Source organism: Dermacentor silvarum, chromosome 9 (genome assembly GCF_013339745.2).
Source record: "Dermacentor silvarum isolate Dsil-2018 chromosome 9, BIME_Dsil_1.4, whole genome shotgun sequence".
In the NCBI taxonomy this organism is placed as follows: Eukaryota; Metazoa; Arthropoda; class Arachnida; order Ixodida; family Ixodidae; genus Dermacentor; species Dermacentor silvarum.
Genome location: NC_051162.1, coordinates 33631630 through 33653050, shown reverse-complemented (window position 1 = coordinate 33653050; position 21421 = coordinate 33631630).

Sequence of the window (21421 nt, the reverse complement as noted above, 5' to 3'; positions counted from 1 at the left end):
GGGCAACCAGCCGGAGCCTCAAATAGCAAGGCACTTCCTTTTGTGTTATCGTACCGAGTTTGTCTTCTAATTCCTTTATTCACATTCTTATAAATCTCCAAGGTCCTTTTCGTTTACATTATTTGCATCTCGTTCGCTGTCTCTGTTTCTCTCTCTTTCTGATTAATCCTGGTTGTCTATCCACGCCTTCAATTACCATGTACTTGCTTGCCAACTTTATTGAACTCTTGCTCCATTATGCGTCCATGCTTTTTATATACTGCTACTGGCGCACTTTAGCAGCCCATTTATTTTGATCCATGTTCCTGAGTTTTTCTACAAATCTAATTTTGTTCTGTGCTTCTCTGACTTCAAAGGAGGCCCAGCCCATGTCCCCTTGCAGTGCATCTTTTGTGGTTTTGCCGTGGTTTCCCAGAGCCAACCTGCCCCCCGATCTTTGGTTAACTTCCAACCCTGACAATTTATCCGATTTTAGGCACATATAGGCATTTGCGAACGTCAGCGCTGGCATCATGACTCCTTTCCAGATTCGAGACACCACCTGAACATTTATTGTGGCCTCAAAAAGCCCTATGCTTTTTTATTGCTGCATTACACTTCCTTTTTATTTTCAGATTATCTTGGTGGTTGTATGAGTAAATCTGTCCTTTGCTTATGTATACGCCGAGGCATTTATATTGCTTGACTATGAGGATGACTTGAAGTTGAGTCAACACTACATAATTACTCGTATATTCATTAAAGGTCATAATTCCCGATTACGCTTTGCTAAATTTGTGATCATTATCCAAAAAAGAAAACGTCTCAATATTTGCGAATACTCTACCTCAGCTAAATAATAGAAAAAAGGTATTGCCGAATTTCGTCTATATGTTATTACTGATATTTGACGCGTGTTGAGATAATGATCGTTTTACAGCGTAAGCTGTTTATGGGCTCATTCTAATAGCCGTTTCGGTTCGCGATGGTGTCCGCCGCCTCCGCGACCGGCGGACAGTGTCGGTAACCGCTATCGCCCGGAAATGCGAAAAAAAGTACCCTGTTACCGCTGGGATCGAACCCGCGCCCGCTGCGTGAGAGTAAGATACTCTACCTATGAGCCACGCAAGCGCTCGCTATCAGGCAACGAAAAAAATCCTCTATAAACGTGCCCTAGGCGGCGCGCAAGCGCAGACGAAGGGCTGCGATTCAGACGAGGCGCGCTCGATCCCGAGCCTCCACCAGTATGGTGGCGCCATCTAGTGAACGCGCCTGCAAACGCAGCCTGCACAGGCGCTAACAACCAGATGCGATTCCGACGAGGCGCACAATCAACACTATCCCGAGCCTGCGCCAGTATGGTGATGGCATCTAGTTGAGGTGCCTGTAAATGCAGCGTGCCCGACATTTAAGTTGCATACAGCAGAACATGCTGCATGTAACTGGACCCGGTTAACTCAAGCAGGCTAGGTGACCATTTGTCACCAGCCCGTTTTGAAGTTTCAAATAAACAATCATGATCATCAACAACAACAACGTACCGTGCCACGAGCCAAGGGATGTAAGATGTGCACCATGTACTCTGGATACCTCTTCGGTACATGTTGTGGCGATTCCTCGCAAGGTACGAACTGCTGCTGAAGAAGCGAATCCTAGAGCTTCGTGCGCGGCTACAACCAGACATCATTGGGCTCAGCAGACTGCTGTGCAGAGAGCATTACAAGCCACAGCTCGCCGTCGACGCCGGGCGGACAGTTCAGATCGTTCTCGTCAGCACGAGGCGAACAGGCTTTGCCGCGAAGGCCCTGTTGTGCGTGGTGCTGAAATTGGAGCTAATCTTGAGCCGCTCCACAAGCTTACGCTGTGACTGTGCTGCGTGTGCCACGCAGGCGTGTGACATTTTTCTTGTTTGCTTGATAACGTTGATGTGAGACTTCTTTTTAGTAACCCCAAGTAAACACACCAGAATACAATGTCGATGCATACTGATCTTTCCACATGACAATGTTGTCGCAATATGTGCAAATTATTAACGCGAGACCGTTAAGGGGCCCGTGTCGCAGAAAATTCGGTGTCGGCGTTAAACATCGGCGTCTGGCGGAATTAATCATGCCGAACCACATCATCCCGAAGCACCACCACACTTGCCCTCCGCTTGACGCAAGGCCTTGGTGAACAAAAATTGAATTTTGCAAGGTGAAATACGTCAGAAAAATCGCAAAGAACGACTTAACCACAACCTACAGACGTGATAGAGTCGGATTGTAATTCGAATATACGAAAAAAAGCATAATAAGCAGCCAGGGATCTTTGAATGCTATCGGGTACCACTCTTAAAGGCGAAGCTTAAGCGTCCTCCAATTCTGCTGGTGTTTCGCTGTATTTTCGCTCTAGGCAACATGGATGGGAATGTGGAAAACCGAGCCTTTATAAATTTTGGACACGCGCACACCTCGGGTCAACAGCAAACAATTATTAAAATAATATAAAAAGGTCCTACGGCCTTCACATTTTGATATAAGACGACTTAAACTGCTTCTGTAAAAATGTCTTCCAAGCAATGCATTTGTGCTTAAAAGCGAAGTCGAGTTTAGAGGAATCAGTGTAAGCTTGGCCTTTGTAAGCTGGCTTTTCCACGTTGTGTGTTGCAGCGAAGACTACTCATAAAGAAAAATGTGATGCGAACGGAGCCCGATAACGCTATCGCGTTCCACTCTTGAAGGTGAAACTTTAGCGTCCTCCAATTTTTAAGTGCGAATGCACTTCTTAAGCGACCCCGAAAACTCCGCCGGCATCCGCGCTCCTCCTCCTCTCCCCTAGCAACGGTGCGAGGAGCGTCTGTAGCAACGGCGCAGCGACGTCACGCCCCACGTGACTGCGCGCGCTCCGCCCTCCGCTCCGTGGCTGCGCGCGCCCCGCGCCGGCTCCGCACCGCTCTCCACGCCGTGACGTCACGGCGCGTTGTGCAGCTGGCGCCTCCGCGCCGTGGCTGCGCGCGCCGCGCCGGCTCCTCGCACCCTCTCCGCGCCGTGACGTCACGGCGCCATGCAGCCGGTGTGCCTCTCCCCCCCGTTAGGTTTGCACTCACCCTCGGCCGCCGCCTCTCCCCTCGCGCTGACAGCTCCCTCCTCGCTCGGTAACAGCCCCTCGTGTGCGTACTCTCCCCACCGCTCACCCCCTCTCCAACCGCCTGGCGTGTTTCGCTCCGCCGTCACGTGTTGTGTTTGTGGCGCCGGCGCGTCAGTCGTGCTCTCTCGCTGCCGTCTCCTTCGCTCGGCTCTGCAGTTTAGTCGCGCGCGCCCCCTCATAGCATCACCCCGTGCTTCGCACTTCCTCATACTCCCCTTCGGGGAAATGTTTGTCTTAGCCTTTCTTATTATTGACACGTATAGATGTTTATCTTTCACCGGTGGCCGCTTTCCACCGGCTAACAAATGTTAAACGTTATCGCTCGGCGCAGGACGCGCCTGTATCGGAAGTTTCTAGAACGTTATCGATGCTTCTTTCCATTGCCTGTTTTCACCGACGCTTATGTTATCTGATTGCATGACTGACGCGAATTGTCTAGAACTTTATGGAAGACACGCGGGCATCAGGGATTAATCTAGAACCTTCGATGACTCAGGTATAAAAGCCGACGCGTTTCGCCGCTGATCAGATTTTCGACGATCGCCGACTGTGTTCGCCGCTATCGTTGTGCTTTGAGTGTACCTGGCTTTTGTGGGCACAGGTTCGCCCAATAAACAACCAGTTTCGTTGTACACAGTTTTACGACTGCTTTCTTCAGCGTCACTACTACGTGACATCTGGTGGAGGTGCTTTTGTGTCCATGCAGCGGACGCCCCCGCAAAGCCGCGACCCAAGCCCGAAACCGGAGGACGAGACCAACGTCGCCAAGGACCAGCGAGCTAGCCGTAGGCAGCAAGGTCTTTTGCCAGAATACGGACTTCTTCCCGAGAAGACCACAGCGATCAAGGCCAAGTCAACGACCTCAATGGCAGCCCCAGCGTCCCCCATCCTGCTGCAGCAACCTCGGGAGCCACCGACCTTCCGTGGATCATCAGCTGAAGACCCTGAAACATGGCTGGAGACGTACGAGAGGACCGCGACATTCAACAAATGGAGCGACGATGACAAGCTGCGCCATGTCTATTTTTCGTTGGATGACGCTGCCCGGACATGGTTTGAGAACAGGGAGACCACCCTGGTGACTTGGGACCTATTTCGCGAGAACTTCGTCAGGACCTTCACGAGTGTCGTACGAAAAGAAAGTTAGGTTCTTGATGCGGGGCGTCAAAGAGCATCTATTCACTGGATTGATGCGCAACCCGCCCAAGACTGTGGCAGAATTTGTTTCGGAGGCGACAACGATCGAGAAGACGCTTGAAATGCGAGCCAGACAATACAACCGCCGTGCGCTGACAAACTACGCCGAAGCTCAAGCTCTAGGCGCCGACGACCTGCACGAGACGATCAGAGCTGTTGTACGGGAAGAACTACAGAAATTATTCCCAAGGTCGCAGCCTCAGGTGGCTTCAATCGCCGACATAGTTAAAGAAGAGGTTCAGCGATCACTGGAAGTGCCAGAAGTTCCGGCATCGCCTCAACTACAGCCGCAAGCGATGACCTACGCCGCCGTCGCCCGTCGTCAAGGCCCCCCTCCGCGCTCGCGCCAGGGCCCCGTAACGCCGCAGTTCCGTCGTCCACCGCCGCCGCCGCCAGCACGCCCACCCGTCGCCCAGCGCAGCTACCAGCGGAAGACGGACATTTGGCGCGCCCCCGACCACCGCCCGCTCTGCTATCACTGCGGGGAAGTCGGCCATGTCTACCGCCGATGCCCATACCGCGAGATGGGCCTACGAGGGTTCGCCGTCAACGCGCCACGTCCACAGCTTGGCGAGCGACCACGCGACATCGCTGACTACCTCGCCGGAGCCCAATGGCAACCACGACGACCCTCACGCTCGCCGTCACCTGGATGGACGTTACCTGTCGCCGCAGCGCCGACCATACACTGGCCCAGCGCGGGGCCGGTCCGTGAGCCCCTATCCGGGAAACTAAAGGCAGCAACCGATGGAGGTGCGGTTGCTGTACGACGCAATACCGAAGATCCTCCGACGCCACCGACGACGACAACTCAGCAATCATCACAACGAGGTACCAGCACACCACCTAGCAAGAGCCTTGACGACAACACTTCGCCGCCGAAAGAAGACCTACCGACGCGACGTAGCAGCAGCGAAGCAAGCCGACGTAGCCGTGATCCGACGCCACGACTTAACCGCAACGCCAGACGACGGTCTACCGACTTAGACGTGGTAATCGATGGTCATAGCGTCACCGCTCTCGTCGACACTGGAGCTGACTATTCCGTCTTCAGTGGCCCGTTCGCCGCCAAGTTGAAGAAAGTGAGGACGGCCTGGCAAGGACCTGATATCCGGACAGCGGGAGGCCACCTAATAACGCCGGCTGGAATCTGCACAGCGCGAGTCACGGTTAACAATCGCACTTACCCGGCGAGCTTCGTAATCATGCAGCACTGCTCCAGGGACGTCATCCTAGGCATGGACTTTCTAAACCAACATGGTGCAGTCATCGATTTAAGGTCCAAGTCAATAACGCTTTCAACGCACAACGCGATACCACCGGATACAGACATCAGTTACCATGCCTTGAATGTGCTAGAAGAACAAGTCACCGTTCCGCCTCGCTCCAGTGTAATGATTTCCGTCGGTGCCGAAGTGCCTGCAGATATGGAGGGCGTCATCGAGGGCGATCATCACTTACTGCTCGATCGTGAAATTTGCGTCGCTAGAGGCATAGCTAAGCTACGTGAAGGCAAAGCAAGAGTGATGCTCACGAACTTCAGCGACGAATACAAGCACATTAACAAAGGCACAACGGTCGCCTACATCGAGGAAATAGTACAAGCCGGCAGTGCTTTTGCCTTCACGGATTCTAGTGCACCTGCAACGAAGACTGTAGTACTTGAACCAACTTTCGACGTCAATCAGAACCTTCCTTGCATTAGAAAGAACAGCTAAAAGCTCTGCTCCTGCAATACAAGGACTGCTTCTCGTCGTCGTCAAAAGTTCGACAAACCCCGGTCGCCAAGCACCGCATCATAACCGACGAATATGTCCGCCCACTCCGTCAGAGCCCGTACCGAGTTTCGGCGCGCGAACGCGAGGCCATAAGGCAACAAGTCGACGAAATGCTACGCGACGACATCGTCCAGCCGTCCAAGAGTCCGTGGGCGTCCCCCGTGGTGTTAGTGAAGAAGAAGGATGGAACCCTACGTTTCTGCGTCGATTATCGTCGCCTCAACAAAATCACGAAGAAGGACGTATACCCTCTCCCACGGATTGACGACGCCTTGGATCGACTCTACAACGCAAAGTATTTTTCGTCGATGGACCTCAAAACCGGCTATTGGCAAATCGAAGTCGACGAGAGAGACCGGGAGAAGACTGCCTTTATAACACCAGACGGACTGTTCGAGTTCAAGGTCATGCCGTTTGGTCTTTGTTCGGCACCTGCGACTTTCCAACGGGTCATGGATACAGTACTGGCAGGCTTGAAGTGGCAGACTTGCCTCGTCGTCGTTGTGTTTGCCTCAAGCTTCGAGGAACACCTCCGGCGCCTTGAAACAGTTCTTCAAGCTATCAAGACCTCCGGACTCACGTTGAAGCCAGAAAAGTGCCGCTTCGCATACGAGGAGCTCTTGTTTTTGGGCCATGTCATCAACAAGTCTGGAGTGTGCCCTGACCCACAGAAAACGGCGGCCATCACTGACTTTCCTCCGCCCGCCGACAAGAAGGCAGTGCGTAGATTTCTTGGCCTGTGCGCCTATTACAGGCGCTTCGTCAAGGATTTTTCACGGATCGCCGAGCCACTGACATACCTCACGAAGGCCGACGTCGAGTTCAAGTGGGAGACGCCGCAAATCGAAGCATTTGAAGAACTGAAGCGACGCCTGCAATCGCCGCCCATTCTTGCGCATTTCGACGAAAACGCCGATACCGAAGTCCACACCGACGCAAGCAGCGTAGGACTCGGCGCCGTGCTTGTGCAGCGGACTGACGGACTAGAAAGGGCTGTAAGTTACGCTAGCCGGTCGCTATCGAAGGCGGAATCAAATTATTCCACAACAGAAAAGGAGTGCCTCGCCATCATCTGGGCTACATCAAAGTTTCGCCCCTACCTCTATGGCAGGCCCTTCAAAGTTGTAAGCGACCACCACGCCTTGTGTTGGCTAGCTAACTTGAAGGATCCTTCAGGTCGCCTCGCACGATGGAGTCTGAGACTTCAAGCATTCGACATCACCGTCGTCTACAAGTCCGGCCGAAAGCACTCTGACGCCGACTGCTTGTCTCGCGCCCCCGTCGAACCGCCGCCACAGGACGACCAGGATGACGACACTTTCTTGGGACCCATCAGTGCCGACGAATTCGCTGAACAACAGCGAGCCGACCCGGAACTAAGGAGCCTTGTAGACTACCTAGAAGGCAAGACCGTCACTGTGCCGAAGGTGTTCAGGCGAGGATTGGCGTCGTTTTTCTTGCAAAACGACATTCTCCTAAAGAAGAACTTTTCGCCTCTCCGAGCCAACTACCTCCTCGTGGTACCCTCAGCGTTGCGTCCAGAGGTTCTGCAAGCTCTTCATGACGACCCAACGGCTGGACATCTCGGTTTTTCCCGCACGCTCGCGAGGATACAAGAAAAATACTACTGGCCTCGCCTCTCTGCCGACGTCGCCCATTACGTAAGGACATGCCGAGACTGTCAGCGACGCAAAACACCGCCGACAAGGCCAGCCGGACTTCTACAGCCGATCGAACCACCTCGCCGACCATTCCAGCAGATCGGGATGGACTTACTTGGGCCTTTTCCGACGTCGACGTCCGGGAATAAATGGATCGTCGTAGCTACGGACTACCTCACCCGCTACGCCGAAACAAAGCCTTGCCCAAAGGCAGTGCCGCCGAGGTAGCGCGATTCTTTGTTGAGAACATTCTCCTGCGTCACGGTGCTCCAGAAGTCCTCATCACCGACAGAGGCGCGGCCTTTACGGCAGAACTAACTCAAGCCATCCTGCGATACAGCCAGACAAGCCATCGCCGGACCACCGCCTACCACCCGCAGACGAATGGCCTCACCGAGCGCCTAAATAAGACCATCGCCGACATGCTGGCAATGTACGTCGACGTCGAACACAAGACGTGGGATGCCATCCTTCCGTACGTGACCTTCGCATACAACACGGCCGTGCAAGAAACGACGCACATGGCGCCGTTCAACCTGGTCTACGGAAGGAACCCGGCAACGACGCTTGACGCCATGCTACCGGACGTCACCGATGAGGAAAACCTAGACGTTGCCACCTATTTGCAGCGGGCCGAAGAAGGTCGACAGCTCGCCCGCCTGCGCATCAAGAACCAGCAGAGGACCGACAGCCGACACTACAATCTTCGACGACGCTACGTCGAGTACCAGCCCGGAGACCGTGTTTGGGTCTGGACTCCGATACGCCGACGAGGACTTAGCGAAAAACTCTTACGTCGCTATTTCGGACCATATAAGATCATCCGACGTATTGGCGCACTGGACTATGAGGTCGTGCCAGACGGCATTTCGCAATCACAGCGGCGCCGCGCACGACCCGAAGTCGTCCATGTGGTGCGTCTTAAGCCTTTCTACGCCCGCTGACGAACTTAGGTACTTTGTTACTTTATTTTTTTTCTTTATTACGCGTGGTTTTGTTTTCGCTTTCACATTTGTTTGTAGCATCGGGACGATGCTTTTTAAGGGGAGGGTATTGACACGTATAGATGTTTATCTTTCACCGGTGGCCGCTTTCCACCGGCTAACAAATGTTAAACGTTATCGCTCGGCGCAGGACGCGCCTGTATCGGAAGTTTCTAGAACGTTATCGATGCTTCTTTCCATTGCCTGTTTTCACCGACGCTTATGTTATCTGATTGCATGACTGACGCGAATTGTCTAGAACTTTATGGAAGACACGCGGGCATCAGGGATTAATCTAGAACCTTCGATGACTGAGGTATAAAAGCCGACGCGTTTCGCCGCTGATCAGATTTTCGACGATCGCCGACTGTGTTCGCCGCTATCGTTGTGCTTTGAGTGTACCTTGCTTTTGTGGGCACAGGTTCGCCCAATAAACAACCAGTTTCGTTGTACACAGTTTTACGACTGCTTTCTTCAGCGTCACTACTACGTGACATTATAACAAATGTGTACCACAACTTAATCTGCATGTTCAAACATTACCTTATACGCTCAGTAGAAATTACCACCTTTGTTAATGCGCACTTTCTTAAGTATACCATTTGATACGATTTGGTCGAGAAATAACTGTTTCTTTGAAATTTTTTACAACATACTGGAGACCTGAATGGATTATTGCGCGGTAAGTGCTGACACCATTCTGTATAGGTATTCTGTAATCTCGTGAATGAATATCAGCTGAGGCAATAGTTTTTTGTTTAATAGCAGGCGCTTTGCCATGGTAAACAGAAAATGTGTGCACATGTAACATTGCAGGATGAAGTCTCAAAAAGGAATAAAACTAATTTGGCTGACACAGGTAAATGGTAATTACCTGTACTGAAAGGTATCCCACTGTCTCTCATAAAGAACTTATTGAGAACGGTACAAACTATGGCTCTACGCTTATTCCCAATAACACACCCACACAAGACAACGGGTCCTACAATTTTTCGCAACATTGCAATATTTTGTTTAACCTCGCGCTCGCCATTTCTTCTTGGCTTCATACACAAAGCCTGCTAATCTTTGGCGATGTATTCAATGAACATGCCGCGTTAGAATTCTTTCCGATTTTCAATGTCATTTGAATGTAAGTGTCAGAGTGGGCACGGGAGAGCAGCGACGATGTTGTTGCTCAAAATCCGCTTCTGCTTTCATATGCAGACATCGCCTTATTTTTTCGATGGCTATCCGCGCCGGCGCAAGCAGTTGGACCAGCTGCTCCTGCATCGATGTCGTTGCCGTTATCATCACCGCCCTTGATACCTTCGGCGACAGCGAGCGATTATGTCTGGTACGAGCTTTGCCCTGGTGCCACCTTCCCATCATGGTCAAGCACGGCATCAGCACTGCCATCGACAGCATCTTGCCGCCGGGATTTAAAGGACTTGCATCGGCTTTGCGCCTTCAGTGGGCACGGGAGAGCAGCGACGATGTTGTTGCTCAAGATCCCCTTCTGCTTTCATATGCAGGTTGGTGCAGCCCCGTGTCTTTATTGTAAACGTTCAAGCAACAGATGTCTCTTGCTCTTCTCGTGCCCAAGTGTTGCGTGCGATACCTTGTACGACTGTATATTTGTCGTTAAACTCCTGATGCTAAGTGGTGACGTAGAACAAAACCCCGGTCCGCCTCAGCCTGACCCTAGCAAATTGCACAAGGAACTGCTTGATGCCATTACTGCATTGTCAACAAAATTTGACAAGCGTCACGCGGAAGTAATGGAATCCTTGGCCGAGTTAAAGGAAAACCAAGAAGCACTTACGCAAAAAGTCGCAGATCTTACAGAAAGATTGGTAACTTTAGAATCTACTGTTGAATCTATTGAAAATGCGTCGGCGCCAGCTGAAATTAACCGCCTTGTTCATGAAACTGTTTAAACTGAAGGTGCCGCCCTCAACTCAAGGCTTGAGGAGTTGGAAGATCGGTCTCGACGGGATAATTTATTATTTTATGGCATATCTGACAGTGCTAACGAGACGTGGGCGCAGTCCGAAGACTGTATTAAAGATCTGCTGTCGCGTCATCTAAGCTTGAACGTTACCGACAATATGATCGACAGAGCGCACAGGCTAGGTTCCTTTGAGCCACTAAAGACAGGCCCAGTTATCGTCAAGTTTTCGTCTTTTAAAACCAAAGAGTTAGTTCTTTCTCAGAAAACTAAGGTGAGAACAGCTGGTATCTCTGCGGGCGAGGACTTCTGTAGATCAACACGCTTGTCACGAAAAAAAAACTAATTGAATACGGAAAATCTAGCGACCAACCCTTTTCACTACGCTTTAACGAACAAATCAGCAAAAAAGCTCTACATCTACTGCGCATCCACTGATAACGTGTGTGAAGTTGACTCCCCTCGTGAGCCACACCTACCTGGTAATCGCAACGCGGCTTTAAGCAATACTGGCAATTCATCAGCGTAGCTGGTGAATTGCCAGGCAAATGATGTGTCTCATTTGCGTCTGCCACGCAAATGATGTGTCTCTTCTTTTTAGCAGTGGACGCAGTGTGCCCAACAAGCGAGTGGCACTGTCAGCTCATATTGATTCATGTTCTGCTGACATTGTTATTCTATCCGAAACTTGGCTTTCTGCAAAAGTTCAAAGCAGTGAAATCTTTGACTGTGAAAAGAAATACGCTATTTATCGATATGACCGCGATGGTCGTGTCAGTGGGGGTGTTTTGGTCGCTGTTAATGAAGAGTTTCCTTCCTCAAGTGTTCCAGTCGTATCAGCTTTAGAAGTGGTGTGCGTGCGTATTACCATTGACAATAGGGACTGTATTTTTTGCGCATGTTACAGACCCCCAACTGCACCCCGTTCTGTCTGCGATGAACTTCATGACGTCTTGAATAACATTGTTATGCGATACCCCACATTGCCTTTTTTTCTATTGGGAGATTTCAACTTTCCAAACATCACATGGCACAATGGTTCTGCCACTATCACAAAACATTCTTCGGAATGCGCACAGTTTCTTGGTGTTTGTTCCGATTTCAACCTCGCACAACTTCTTGATAAACCCACTCGTACTACTGCAGTTTCCGCTGATATCCTTGACCTCATTTTTACTACTACTCCTGACTTGGTTTCCAAATTTACTTATATCCCTGGTTTAAGTGACCTCTTGCTTATTCATTTCACTTTGCGTGGCCATGTTTCTACTAAAAAGAGCTATAAGGTTGTTCGCGATTACAAGCACGCAGATACTGCTTCTATCACGGCAGAAATGGAATCATTCACAGCTGCTTACATCCCTGGTTTCGACGAACACTCAGTTCAGAATAACTGGCAACCTTTCAAAAATAATCTATAAACTTTAATTGACACCTATGTACCTCAAAGAAAGATACCCTCAAACACTCGATCGCTATGGTTCAACAACTCTCTTAAACGCCTGCGCAACAAAAAGAAACGGCTATTCCGTCGGGCCAAGCAAACAAATCTCCCCGCTCATTGGTCAACGTACCATCAAGTGGAAACTGAGTACATCCAAATGACTAGCAACGCTAAAACTACCTTCTTGAATGTTATACTGCCCTCGTTTCTTCAAACGAGTCCACGCACGTTTTGGAGTGTTGTTAATGGCACTAAAACAAACATTGTACATTTAACTTGCCCTGATGGCACCAGTATTCCACCTAATCAATATTGCAGCGTTTTGAATGAGGCGTTTGTCTCTTTCCTCAGTACTAATATCAACGCCAATTTACCGATTGCACCAAGTTCGAACTTTCCTGTAATGGATCCCATAATAATTGACTGGGTTGGTATTAGCCGGGTAATCGATAATCTGCAGATTTAGTCTTCCAGTGACCCTGATAGTAATAATTCAAAAATATTAAAATGCACTGAAGTGTTTTTATCTGTTATTCTTTCTAAAATATTTGCTCAGTCGTTGCAGTATTCTTCGTTCCCCCGTGACTGGAAGACAGGTAAGGTGGTTCCAGTGCCAAAGTCAGGCAATGCGCATGCTCCCGAGAACTACCGTCGCATTTCATTGACAAGCATCCCATGCAAACTTTTGGAACACGTCATTTACTCTCACCTTATTGAATTTTTAGAGACCAATTCATTGTTTCATTCCTGTCAACATGGCTTCAGAAAAATGTACTCGTGCGAAACCCAATTAGCTTGCCCTACCAGTGATCTTTTTGCTGCATCTGACAATAACTTTGATGTTGACTGTATTTTCTTGGAATATGCTGAGGCCTTTGATACCGTAACGCGCGATCTACTAAACCTTAAACTCGACCATCTTAACATTGATCCTTTAGTATTCGCTTGGATTAAGGACTTTCTTTCAAATCGAACCCAGTACGTAACTGCCAATAACGCTTCCTCTGCTTTTTTATCGGTTACATCAGGGGTCCCGCAGGGATCTGTCCTCGGGCCTCTGCTCTTTCTAATTTATATTAACGACCTCCCTGAGTGCGTCAAATCGTCTTCAATTAACCTATTAGCTGATGACTGCGTAATATCTCATAAGATTAGTGACCCCGCCGATTCCACTAAACTGCAAGAAGACATCAATTTATCCATACGGTGGAATACATGAAACTAAACGTAAATAAATGTAAATATAGGCGAATATCACGCGGCACCAACAATACTGACACACGCATGTATTTTTTCAATAGCGCTCCTCTCTGTCAAGTTAATTTTTACAAGTACCTCGGCCTTTATATCACTTACGATCTGTCATGGCACAAGCATGTTGAATATATAACTTCTAACGCTAATAGCACGCTAGGCTATCTGCGCAGAAACTTCTCCGCCGTTCCTGCATCTTTAAAACTTACGCTCTACAAAACACTTGTTCGATAAAAATTAGAATATGCCTCGGCCATCTGGGATCCCCCTCAAATATCACTAACCCTCTCCCTCGAAGCCATTCCGCACCACGCGTCTCGCTTTTTTCTGTCTAATCACTCTCGTCATGCTAGCGTTACACTTATGAAGCAAACCCTTAACCTACCGCATCTTTCAGTACGTCGTGCATACAGTCGCCTCTGCCTTTTCCACGAGATTTACCACAACCCCGTATTAAAAGATAAACTTTTAACTCCTCCTTCTTACGTTTCATCCCGCAGCGATCACATTCATAAGGTTTTCGTGCCATCTAGTCGTACGAATGCGTACTATTACTCTTTTTTACCTCGCACCTGCAATGACTGGAACCACGTTCCCGCATCGGTCGCCACTATTACAGACGCATCAAGGTTCAAGACTGCTGTTTTCCATGCCATCTAACAATTATTTTACTCATTGTTCTGCATTCTTTTTCTCTGTATGTAGCACTCCTTTCTGTAGCGCTTACGGGCCTTGAAAGTATGTCAAATAAATAAATAAATAAATTTACTTTGTAGAATTAGGGCACTTACCATAGAGTCGCGTGCAACGTATCCAAAATCTGTTGGCAATTTCAGCTTCGTATAAAAAAGAGAACTCTGTGAAACAGAAGATATAGTCGACATGGTGAGCTACAAATAATATGATGAATCTGTACTGAAAAATACTACTGCGGCTTTAAGAGCATCAGAAGGCCCCATTGACCACATTTCCTGTACCTAGCCCGATAGGCGCCGACCAGGGAGGAGAAGGAGCGCTCGACCCCCCCCCCCCCAACCCCTGAATTTTTACCGGAAACCGTGCCCCCCCCCCCCCGGAGATTTGCCATGGGGCCAGGGGGCATCATGTCTTCTTTCGTACGGTTTTAGACAAATGCACTGCAGTACTACATTGACCTAAAAGTTGAAAGAACAGCACAGCCTTAAATTGTCGCCGCTATGTAGACTTGGCTCGCGCCAGACAAGGAGAAGGAGGAGGACGCCAACAGTTTTAAGATCCAGTTCACCATCAGGGATTCCGACGGGCAACGGCAGCTCTTTGAACATCTACTGTTCAAAGTCCTAGTGCGGAATCAATGAACGGTCACTTGATAACAGCAGGTGTCTATTTCGCGCAGACTCTCTTTAAAGCTTCCAACCCTTCCCGAACATCCAAATCAATTATCTACTCGAAACATCAACCATGAACTTGCATGAATAATAAGTATGAAACAGACTAACCTAATCCTTGCGAATATAAAATGTAGCATTTTCTCCCGAAAGGCGAAGCATGAATTGCGATAGCAAATTACTAGATAGCTATACAGAGTAAGTACAGTACTTTTATCGACTGCATAAAATCGGACACATTCGCTTATTAAATAAATTTTTAAGCATGGCGTCAGCGCACACAAACAAACATGTATAGATCACACTCGATGACCGCAGACAACCACTGTCAGAACGCTGGCGTGAGCAAGCGCGGCTGCAGCAGCGAGCGATGGTTAAATAAAATTATGAGATTTTATGAGTCATCACCATCAGCTTATTTATATCCACGGCAGGATGAAGGCCTTTCCCTGTAATCTCCAATTACCCCTACCTAGCGCTTGCTGATTCCAACTTGCGCCTGCAAATTTCCTAGCTTGATCACCTCACCTAGTTTTCTACAGTCCTCGACTGCGCTTTCCTACTCTTGGTATCCATTCTGTAACTATAATGGTCCACCGGTTATCCATCCTACGCATTACAGGGCCTGCCCAGCTGCATTTCTTCCGTTAATGTGAACTAGAATATCGGATATCCCCGTTTGTTCTCTGATTCACACCGCTCTCTTCCTGTCTCTTAATGTTAGGCCGAACATTTTTTGTTCGATCGCTCTTTGTGCGGTCCTTAACTTGTTATCAAGCTTGTTATTAACCTCCAAGTTTCTGCCCCATATGTTATCGCCGGTAGAATGAAGTGATTGTACACTTTTCTTTTCAACGACAGTGGTAAGCTCCCAGTCAGGATTTGGCAATGCCTGCTGTATGCACTCCAACCCAATTTTATTCTTCAGCAAATTTCTTTCGTACGAGCAGGGTCCACTGAGAGTAATTGGCCATGATAAACGTACTCCCTTACAGACTCTAGAGGCTGACTGGCGATCCTGAGTTCTTGTTCCATTGCTAGGCTATTGAACATTCTCTTCTGCATAATAATCTTCAACCCTACTCTTACGCTTCCTCGGTTAAGGTCCTCAATCATTTGCTGTAATTCGTCCCCATTGATAGTGAATAGGACAATGTCATCTGCAAACCAAAGGTTGCTGAGGTATTCGCCGTTGATCCTCAATCCTCACTCCCAGTCTAAGAGCTTGAATACTTCTTCTAAGCATGCAGTGAATAGCATTGGAGAGATTGTGTCTCCTTGCCTGACCCCTTTCTTGATAGGTATCTTTCTACTTTTCTTGTGGAGAACCAAGGTAGCTGTGGAATCCTTGTAGATATTTGCCAAGATATTCACGTATGCCTCCTGTACTCCTTGATTACGCAATGCCTCTATGACTACTGGTGTCTGTACTGAATCAAATGCCTCTTCATAATCTATGAAAGCCATATAGAGAGGTTGATTGTACTCCCCAGATTTCTCGATTACTTGATTGATGTCATGGATATGATCCACCGTAGAATATCCCTTCCTGAAGCCAGCCTGTTCTCTCGGTTGGCTGAAGTCAAGGTTTGCCCTGATTCTATTGGAAATTATCTTAGTGAATATTGTATAAAATACTGACAGCAAGCTAATGGGTCTTTAATTCTTTTGTTCTTTAACGTCTCCCTGCTTATTATTGAGTATAATGTTGGCGTTCTTCCAGCTTCCTGGTACAGTTGAAGTCATGAGGCATTGCATATAAAGGACCGCAAACTTTCAAGCCTGATATCGCCTCCATCTTTGCGGGATTGCATGAATGTTTCAAAGGTAGTACTTAAAACACAAGTTTGCCCGATCAATTGTTCGGCTACAGGACCACACATACGACGTGCGTCACCGCGCTGGAGCACAAAATCAGCTTGCGGACACTTTATCAGGAAACCCAATCGAAGAAGCCCAATCCAGGAACCGAGAAAGTTGGATCATGTTTTCACAACAAGTCCTGATAAAGGTACCACGCGCCAACAAAAGTTCGGTATCCCTTATAGACTCTATTACAGATACGGGACGCAACGCCAAGTTTGTTTTACGTGATGATGCGTTGTAACGTCGCCATTGGGCCAATAATTGAGAAGAACGCCAACTTCTGGTTATTCGTGGTCCCTTACGATCAAGTATTTTGCGAGCCATCCCCAACAACACCTAAAGAGGCCATGTCGGCTATCGAGCAACCTTACGCAAGGCACAAGAACGATTTTGGTGGCCGAGAAATGACAAGAATGCGCGTTCGTACGTTGCCAGCTGTGAGGTATGCCAACACAAACGGCGTCCCGTAGGTCAACGTGGTTTCATTATGCCCATTACGCCTTCCTCCGTGCGCTGTGAACGGCCGCGAATTAGACCAATGACTGCGGATACATGCAACGATGTAGCTCCGACGGGTCAGAAATCATGTCCCTGCTACGATCCGTGGACCGGTCGGGTGCCTGGAGTGGTAGCGCAGGCGTCTCCATGCGCCCAGGCGTTGATGTGTTTGGGAGTCGTTTCACTGCCGGCTGTGGTCCGAAAGTGGTCTCGGTCTCTAGAAGTAATTGCAAAGTGTCGGAAGTGGTCGACGCAGAGCCCGAGACCTGTGGTGGTGAAAATGGCTCACATTCTGAGTGTACAGCGCGGCTGGCGGCGATGCAATTTGCCTAAACCTTCGCGGGCGCCAAGTCCCAGGTGCCAGTAGAAGGCCTAGTAGAAGTAGCAGCGGTGTTCTGTGTTTATGGGTTGTGGTGGAGCCGATGATGCCGGTTTGGGATCTGCCGCTCGGTGGTGACTCGAAGCGGGAGCGGTGGTCGCCGTGCGCTTCCCACCGTCTGCGATGGGACCCGCGACGACACTCGGGGAGCCGGCTTCTGCGGCGGGGCAACCTGTGGACCTCTCCGTCCAGGCGGTACTGGGCACTACTGCCTGGTCAAGGTGGTGCTCCTGAAGAGCTCCGGCCGCAGATCAGTGCTGGCCGGGCTCGCCGCAGACATACGTGAGCTGGCCGAAAGCAGCGATCAGAGCTGCACGCTATTCAGCACAGGACCGCTGCTTGAAGCCTTCTTAGTTTTCCCATGCCTTGGCGGCACCGCAAAGTCGTTTCATCGCAACCAGCCATCGTTTATGTTCAGGCCAAGCATGACGGTCACCCAAGGCATTGATAGTTTCAAGACAAAGTATGACGTTGTCTTGAAAGCCCCAGAACGCTGGTATTTCCATGAAAGCCGGCTGCAGGGAAGCGTGGACGGCGTTCCCAGGCAGGACGCAACCGCTGACGAATGCGAAGGCGGTCATCATACCCTCGATCTCTTGTGTCAGCTCGGCGATGATGCGGACGAGGGCCTCGGTACATCCCTGTCCTAGAGCCACCGAGGAAGTTTGGACGCCGTCCCCGGACGTTGCAGTGGGTACTTGCGGCGGTGGTAGGATGGTGGGCTCCATATCCGAGGAAGCGTGAACGGCGTTCCTGGGAAGGAGGGACCCGGCACGCCGAAGAACCGTGCGAGGAACACTTAAGGCTGGTACCTCTTAAGGTAGGTTCATTTTAGACTGACAAGAATGTGTGGTTGTACGTCGCCAGCTGTGAGGTATGCCAACAACACAAACGGCGTCGCGTAGATCAGCATGGATTCCTCATGCCCATTAGGCCTCCTGAGAGGGTTTTCCACGCGCTGGGCATAGTCCACATCGAACCTCTTCGATTGTCGGCAGCGGGTAATCCCTTTAAATTATAGTGGTGGTGGATTACTTGTCCAAGTTCGTAGAGGTCGCTGCCGTACCTTCGCTTGCCGCCAGCTATGTCATCCGATTTCTGTAGGACCGCTTCGAATGGAGACACAGTCTTCCAAAAAAGTTGATCTCCGACAGGTCGACCACCTTCCGCAGTGGCGAGCTCTGCACACACCTACAACAAGCTGCAGTTGCGCATCACTTTGCGTCTGCCTACCATCCCCAAGCGAATGGTCTGGCGGAAAGGTGAAACCAGACTTGACAACCTCGAGTCGCTCTTTATTGCAAGAATCACAAGCAAGGAGAAGGGGATTGGGCGACCATCTCCAAGCGGCTGCATACGCAATGAAGACGGCTTTACAGGGCTCTTCAAGAACTTTCCCATGCGAGATCGTGTACGGCCAACTACCAAAACTGAGCGCTACATTCGGCTTGGACAGGCCCATAAAAGTTGGACGTTCCGTTGCAAGACAGACAGTTTGTCACAATATCCGAACCGAGGCACGCAGGAGGATTTCACATGCGCAACATGCACAAAAACGGTATTACGACCGACGCCACCCACCGGCACCTCAATACAAAATAGGCGACGAGGTGTGGGTAGAACGTGGCGCACCGTCTTCTTCAAAGAAACTGCGCACAAAGTACGAAGGGCCTTTCATTATTACTGAGCGAGAACACTTGGCGAGAACACCCCACGGCTTTTCCAGTACAGTCCACGGGTTTTGACTCGCGCATCATAAAAAAATCGAAATAAATTTGTTGTACATGTGTCACGCATTAAGAAGCGCATTCGTCGACAGGCAACGCGACATCATGAGCTTTTTTTACAGGAGCAAGTCAATCATAGCATGGCCAAGTGTAATGAAGAGTGGGTTCGTGGCTCAGAGGGGGATGGTAGAAGTCAAGGACGAAGCAGAATAGAACAGCTTGCCCAAGCAAAGGGTGTTGCGTCTGTTCTCGTCTTTTACACACACACACACACACACACATATATATATATATATATATATATATATTTATATATTGTTACGTCTCAACCTGGTCCACAGTATACCTTGAACGTTTACCACGAGGCAGCCCCTTTCATCAGCGTCGCCCAGACGGCGACAGTGCTAGACACTGACGGTGGCGAGCAGACAAGCGTCCCAAATCGGGAATGCGCACCTTTGGATGTTGCCCCGAGGCAGCGCCTTTCATCAGCGTCGCACTGACGGCGACAACTCCCGACACTGGCCATGACGAGTTAACCGGATTGAGGCGAGAGGCCAACTTCCAGGAATTGCTACCGTGGGAGCGACAACGATCTCGGTTTCCCCAGAGGATCACGCAGTGGTAGCAAAGGCGAGGATAGCCATACAACCGCTCTGATTGGCCGCACCAGGGTCGGGAGATTCCCCAGACGAGTCTCCTGGGAAAGACGAGGGGATTAAAAGCTGAGATCGGTGGTGCTGTGGGGAGAGTGGTTGACGTGACCTGATACGGAGCCAGACGTTCAATATTCTCCTGATGGAGTGGGCTTCTGTACCAGGGGCCAGTGTACATAATGTAAATTAAACCATTGTCCTATTTCCTTCTACTGGATGTAATCATCGATGGGCTTGGTGGATTGTTTGCCCCAACGCCAACATCGAGTGACAACAATATACATATACATATATGTATATATATATATGTTTGTGTATTATTATAAAGAGAACCTAATATTTTGACTACGTTTTTCTGTTGTATGATATGTTTAATAATATCATAGAAGAGAAACACGTAGTACAAATAATAAGTTCTGCCCGCACAGGGCACTACTGGCGATAAAATCACCCCAGCGCCTGTCGAATAGAAGCCGCGATGCTATAGTTGACCTGCCGAAGGGGGGCCGAGCCCCTTCTTAAAAAATGGAGGGGGAGACGTATTATGTTGGATGCGCTTTAGACGAATCCCTCCGGGATCGCTTCCTGTGTCGTATGCTAAGAGAGGACATGCAGCGCGTGCTATTCACAGAAGATAGCAAGCTAATGTTTTTGAAAGCTGTAGAATAGGCACTAGCTGTGGAAGCAGCGGCAAAAGGCATTGTTGAAGCCCGACTGCATTGGTGTGCCTTCGTTATATAACGTACAGGCCACATCGAACACCCATTCGCATCTATGTTCTCGCTGCGGCTCGCAGAAACACTCAGGCAAAGCATATCCCCACACAGACGACAAATGCTATACGTGTAACCAAAAGGGGCACCTTAAAAGTGTTTGCCGTAGCGCCTGAGGTACGTCCCATGAGAAACAAACGAGCCAGGGACAAGGGAGAGACGCTAAAGGTTGGCTCTCAATCACAAGCGATATCCTTGAACGGCGTGTCTTCTTAAAGTATTTTAACCTATCATAATGCTGATTAACGTGAATGATGTTTTAGTAAACATTCAGCAAGACACTGCTACCGCACTCTGTGGTATACCTTTCAGGCAATGTCGCCAACTTTTTCCATTAGCCGGTCTCAAGGCGACGGCAGTCAGGTTCCACACCTATGCAGGACCCCGGTAAAACCAAAAGGCATCCTGGAGGTCAAGGGGCAGCATGGCGCCGACACGGCGAGCAACCCCCTGTACGTAGTCAACCAAGGAGGACGTCTCTGCTGAACACGAGGTCGCCGGATCCAAGCTTGGCCGCGGCGGCCCCATTTCGAGTGAGGCGAAAGGCAAAAAAGCCCATGTGCTTGCCTTGTAGTGCAAGTTAAAGAACCCCAGGTGTTCGAAATTAATCCGGAGCCCCTCACTACGGCGTCCTCCATAATCAGAACTGGTTCCAAAAATCCCAGAAATAATATTAAGACCTCAAACACTGGGCCCGGAGTGGCTTCACGTAAGTCAACTGGAGTGGAATAAGATCTGTTACGTTCACTGGCTGCTGAGGTCAGATGTGTCAATTTCTAGCTATTCAGAAGAAAGGCTGC